Source organism: Limulus polyphemus, unplaced genomic scaffold (assembly GCF_000517525.1).
Source record: "Limulus polyphemus unplaced genomic scaffold, Limulus_polyphemus-2.1.2 Scaffold212, whole genome shotgun sequence".
NCBI lineage: Eukaryota > Metazoa > Arthropoda > Merostomata > Xiphosura > Limulidae > Limulus > Limulus polyphemus.
This window is the reverse complement of record NW_013665822.1, coordinates 38,270-44,269: the sequence shown is the minus strand read 5'-3', so window position 1 is coordinate 44,269 and position 6,000 is coordinate 38,270. Positions and strand designations below refer to the sequence as shown.

At 34.0% G+C, this 6,000-nt stretch overlaps 1 protein-coding gene across 6 annotated transcripts in view; it reads left to right on the top strand.

Annotated features, from left to right (window-relative positions):
• LOC106478451 (neuronal-specific septin-3-like) overlaps positions 1-6,000 on the top strand; it is a 48,922-nt gene that overhangs the window by 24,966 nt on the left and 17,956 nt on the right. The window contains exon 1 of one of the 6 annotated variants that reach the window (XM_022382034.1): positions 1,509-1,564. The exons of 3 other annotated variants lie outside the window; for them this stretch is intronic. The gene's annotated coding sequence lies outside the window, so the exon portion shown is untranslated. Of the gene's footprint in view, positions 1-1,508; positions 1,565-1,826; positions 2,237-3,371; positions 3,391-6,000 lie in introns of those variants that run through there. 2 more of the 6 variants (XM_022382033.1, XM_022382035.1) reach the window with 2 other exon arrangements.

Genomic DNA, 6,000 nt, shown 5'->3' with positions numbered 1-6,000 from the left:
GGAGGAAGTATTCAAGCATTTGAAAGTAGCAAACCTCAAACTCCATCCCAAGAAGTGCCACTTGTTCCAGAAAGAGGTGCTTTACTTAGGTCACATTGTAAGTGAGCATGGTATGCAAACTGATCCTGACAAGGTGAAAGCAGTGCGTGACTGGCCAACACCTGACAATGTGGGAGAGTTAAGAAGTTTCTTGGGACTCCTGAAGTTTGTGAAGGACTTTGCAACTATAGCTGCTCCACTACATGATTTGACTAAAAAAGCCTCCGCTCCACTTTTAAAGCTTCCAGATCTCTCACTGCCATACATACTGGATTGTGATGCTAGTAATGTCGGAATTGGAGGAGTGTTGTCTCAGAAAGTGGGCAAAAACGAACATGTGGTGTCCTACTTCAGTAGGGTTTTGAGTAGACCAGAGAGAAACTTCTGTGTAACATGGAGGGAACTCCTTGCTATAGTAAAGAGTCTGACATATTTCCATCCTTACCTCTATGGTGCAAGGTTTACCATCAGGACAGACCATGCTGCATTATGCTGGTTAAGATCATTAAAGAATCCAGAGGGACAACTGGCACGTTGAATTGGAAAAATAGACCAGTATAATTATGATATTGAAGGAAAATCTCATGGAAATGCTGATGGACTGAGCCAAAGGCCCTGCAAAAATGACTGCAGACATTGCTGCAAGAGAGAGGTTGAGCTAACCAGGTGTCATCAAGCTGAAGTCAAAGTGACTGAAGGAGTTGATGATGGTGAAATGGAAGCAGGTATAGATATTAAATCAGAGCAGGAGAAAGACCAAGATTTAAAGCCAATAATTGATTTTCTGAAAGCAAGTGTTTTGCACCCTGTTTGGGAGAAGGTGTCTAGTCTAAACCCTGTGACAAAGAACTATTGGGCACAATGGGACCAGTTGAAGCTTGAAGATGGTATTCTTCTCCGGAGATGGGAAAGTGAAGACCTGACAAACAGTTATACCGAGAAAGTTACGGGAAGTTATGCTGCGTCAATCCCATGATACTTTAACAGGAGGACATCTCGGAGTTAAGAAGACATTGAGTCACCTACGACAGAAATTTTACTGGATAGGTATGAGGCAAAATGGGGAAAAATGGTGCAGAACATGCAGTACATGTTGTGCTAAAAAGGGGACCCAAGCATAAGGGACGTGCTCCAATGAAGTTATGTCAAGTTGGCAAGAAATTATACGGGAAATTAACTAACGACCAGAGACGTAACCACAGGAAAGATCATTCAGTACTGTAATTTACGGATAAAAAATAAATTATTTCTAAATAAATTAACCAGGCATCACGTGAATCCTTTTTAATGGACTGTTAACGTTTAAGAAAAAAAAATGTTTTGCACACTTGCTTTTGGACAAACGCAAAACAAGACTAACTTTACCATCAAGTTTATATTGTGCCACTTCGTTATATGCTATGACGCTTTTTCAGCGGACTCGTGGCGATGTCTAGCAACGAAGTGATGAGATTAGATTACTTATTAATAAAAATATTCCATGACATTTTTTTTGTGTGGTATCTGAACATTGTGGGGTCATTTTGTAAGTATAAAGATTTGACATCATCTATTTCTGTGAAATTCGATGGTTATTTCTTGATAGTTGAATTGTAGAATTGATTTGGCAATTGGTTCTTTATACAGTTCGCCAAAAGTTTGTACGGCGTAGTAAACGAGAGTAAAACGGAAACGCTACTATTCCGTTCGAATAGTGACGTCACTTACGCAGTTATTGGGATGCCACAATTAGTAATTTTCGTGAGAGTTTTACACGCGAGAACTCTATTTACCACGACTGTAAATGACATGAAACATTACCACGATTCATCGTAAAGTGACTAATTAATGTATAGCACGCGATATGCATTCGTATCTTCTCGACACTATTGTATAGAAAGTATAAAAAAAAATATCACGTGAAACAATAGTAAGTGAATATTGTGTTTCCGGGAATTTTTATAACTGTTTTATAAATATTCATTCTTTTTATTGCACCAATATGATTTACTAGAGCAATTTGAAAAGGACATTGGTCTTTGGGTTTTGAAAATACAGAGGAAACTAGCTGCTTTTGAATGAAAATAACATCAACTTTCTTCCGTTCAGTTCGTGTGTACTCTGGACGGTACGTTTCAGGAGAAAGTGAAAAAAAAATGTCTGGGAGGAAACGGGCGGGTCGACGCTTAAAAGCAGCTGTGAATCACTGACCTGTTCTGTAAGCCAACATAGATCACGCTAGTTTAGTAACTAGAAAAAAAAAAAAAATGGTTATGTCTAGAAAACTCGTCACTATAAGCAAGAACAGTAAGGTGACGTGTAAAGGCCTAATACGTAGGTTATTTTGTACGATAATAAAATATTACTAAAATATCAACGCATCACAAATAAATAAGACAGTTTGGTCTGTTTTTCCTGTAGTTTTTATCATTAAATTAAATCGCCTACCAATCATAATTTGATGCAGCTGTTGTGTTACTGCTGTTATGTAGAGGTTGCACTAGGAATGATTTTTTGTTGCTAAACCCTAGTTTTCATAAATCATGGTTTTAAAGCTTTGAAAGTAATTGTTTCCGCTTTTTATTCAATGAATTCGAGTCTTACTTTGTATTATTATTATTAAAGTGTTTCTGGTTTATAGCAAATTTGTAATTTTTTTTTATGTTTATTAATATTTGCTTTGGATTGTAGTTTATAGAATTTTTTATAGTTTTTACATTTATGTTAAATTGTGGCTCGTAACGGTTCCAAAATATTGGTTGAAAAAACGTATTTTTTGCTGTTTAAGAGCAAATAACCTTATTTCTTCAAATGTATGCTAGTTTTTGGCCACATAACCTCTCATGGAACTTGCAGTGGATTGAGCTTTGTTAATTTGTTAAAACATAGATTTTTAGATTGAAGATAATTAGCACGTATTACAAATTAAATTGTTATTGACCCTCATTTTTTACAAACGAACACAAACACTTGTACCTCAAGTTTTTCACTGTATACACGAATTTAGTAATTAAACATAATTAAAAGTACAACATTATATTGATCTCTGCTGTAAGCAGCTACTCGTTAGGATGAGAATAATTATTTCTCTTATCAGTGTTGTAGTTTGTATCAACTTACCAATGTAGACGGATGTACCCATGATCCCCAGGAGGAAGTGGCATTTTTCTAAGAATCCCAGAGCTTATCTCCGACACTGTACCCCTTGAAAAAAGCTTTGAGTAAAGCCTAATACCATTATGTCTAGGACAAAGTCGCTTGTATTTTTACAAAAGCCACAGTTTTGGTGGGATAAAAAAAAAGTCTTAGCTCATTGCTAATACAGCAGCATATTCAATGTAATACAGAACATATTACGATGTAGGCATAATGGTGTTTGAAGTCTAGTAATGTATTGCAGTACTTGTGATGGGTATAAGTTAAAAATATTATAAGTATGTGTACTTCAAGCTTTAACTGTAAATTAATGCTACCTTACATGTTGTTAGCTTTCAAAATCAGTTTTACTTTTCATGTTATTATCTCTAAAATAATTCTGTCATAGATGATGTAAAGTTTATGACATTAAAATATAATATTTCTGCCAATTGTATTTTAAGAATTGATAAGCTCATAATATTGCACACAATTGTTGTTAACCTCAAAATTCTTTACGTAGGTTTGGTTAAATTGTAACATCTGTATTTATAGAATCTATTCTTGTGTAAGTACTGTATGTTGTTAATTCTATGAAACTTATGTTTTATACACTGCTCATTTCATAAGATGTGTACATTTGTCTTTGTCGTCTATGTCACTCTATCTTCAATCACATTTCATTATGAAATTAGTTGTCAGTGTTTTCTCCATCAAATTCTGTTTCACTACTTTTGTTTGCAAAATGCTATTTGAAAGTGAGGATCCATCATTATTGGTAAAGTGAAACTTGGACTGCTTTGTATTCCAGCATGTATCATTTTCTCAAGGATACTTTGGTTATTTCCAGTCAGAAGTGACTTGTGTTATTTTCTGACAGAATACGAGTTTATGACGAAGAGTATCTACAGTGACATAACTTCTGAAATTATTGAGTCTGTAAAACTGTTGTTTTTAATAATTTATTCAAATTGTCTTAGCACTTTTAAACATGCTCAAAAAAGGATCACTGACCATTGTTGAAGTTTGGGATGTTGTCATCAACACAGAGGCACATTGCTCTCTCTTGTTCCAAAAGCCTTTCAAGCTTTCAAAAGTGCTTCACAGTTATGGCTTAAATGCTAAAAGATAGCAAAGCATGAGATTCTGGTAGGTGTAATATTTCTGATAGAAGTCGCTTAAACTGTAAATGTGTTTTTGTTTTTTTTCATTCTTTTTAATTTACTCTATCTTTTGTTTCCCACAAGTTACTGTCCAGGCCTTTCATCTCTATCTTTTGTCTCCTACAAGTCAGTGTCTAAACATTTCATCTCTATCTTTTACCTCCCATAAGTCAGTGTCCAGGCCTTTCATCGCTATTTCTTTTCTCCCACAAATCACTGTCCAGACCTTTCATCCAAGAACAGAACTCCTCAGTTGATGAAAGGTTTTCTGGTCAGTGACTCATGGGACACAAAACATAAAGTATGTAATATTGTTTGAAAATTCAAATTGTTTGCAACTGAAATGTACAAATTAAGAAGAATGTGAAACATCTGCAGGTTAAGTGATTGTAACATATGTAGCAGGCTTATTGGTTACACAGTTTGCATTTCACTTTAAAATCACCAACTACTTCAAAGTAATCTCATACAGGACTCTTTCCATTTTTAATAAATCACTTGTGATGATGAATAAACACACAGATTATCATCTTCACTCTTCTAATAGCAATTTATAAACAAAGACCAAGATCAGTGTATGCTCTTCTAATGACAGATCTGTGCATGTATTGTTTACTGACTATTAAAAATACTTGGCTGAATGTTGGGTATCCAGCTGTAACACTGTCTATTGGACCTCCGTAGGAAATAATGCATTTTAGTGGTGTGTGTAAGGGGAAGTTTGTAACAAGATGCGAGTTAACCACTTAAAAAAAACTACTGAGGTAGAATTCCAAAAATGAAATTATAGTAGACCATTTCATATATTCTAAGGTGAAAAACCAATGCATGTGTTTATACTTTCTTGTCATAAAATGTTTTATATTCATTTTCAAAATCTGCTAATGGATATGTTTTATAAAGCCATTATAGCATGTATGTGTGGTGTAAACCAGAATTGTTAATTTACTATGTCAGACTAGTGATTTGTCATAATTGTGCTCTGTGGTTGGATTATAATCTATTTGAATCATTCTCAATCTGGGTGTGTGCTTGAAAAAGGAATTTCTTTTCCAGAAAAAAAAAGATAAATATTAGTTTGGAATTATAGAGTGAGAAAGATTTTTAAATGATGTTTTAAATTTATTTTACTGAGTTTAGCACATGGACATAGCTGTTTGTGCTCGTAATTACTAATCACAGTATACATACTTCATTGAAAAAATTTAGAAAAAGTGAACATTTTGTAAAAAACGATTTTTTTTCTGGAAAGTACAGCATGGGAAAAGTGTTCGTATTATTCTCTTTAGTCATACACAACTCATTGCATCAAAATGATTCAATGTACAGAGCTCAAAATTTTCATACATTTTACTGAAATAAACTGTAATATTTTTTATATGTTAAAAGTGGTATCGTTTATTGAAAAAAATAATAGTAATAATAAGTACTGTATAATCAAACCCTTATGTACAGTCCTTGCAAAAATCAAGTCGTGCCCTTGTTCTGAGGAGAGTATGTTTACTTAAAATTGTGTTTTATTATAAAGAAATGGTTGTTGCACATACTACAGTTATTTTTCTAATTGTCAGAATCATGAATTCTCAAAGTTTGAAAATTTTTATGGATTTCTGTCTGTGGTGCCATTCAGTAGATGGTGCAGGAGTTTTGGTTACATACATAGATACTGATATACACACTAAGT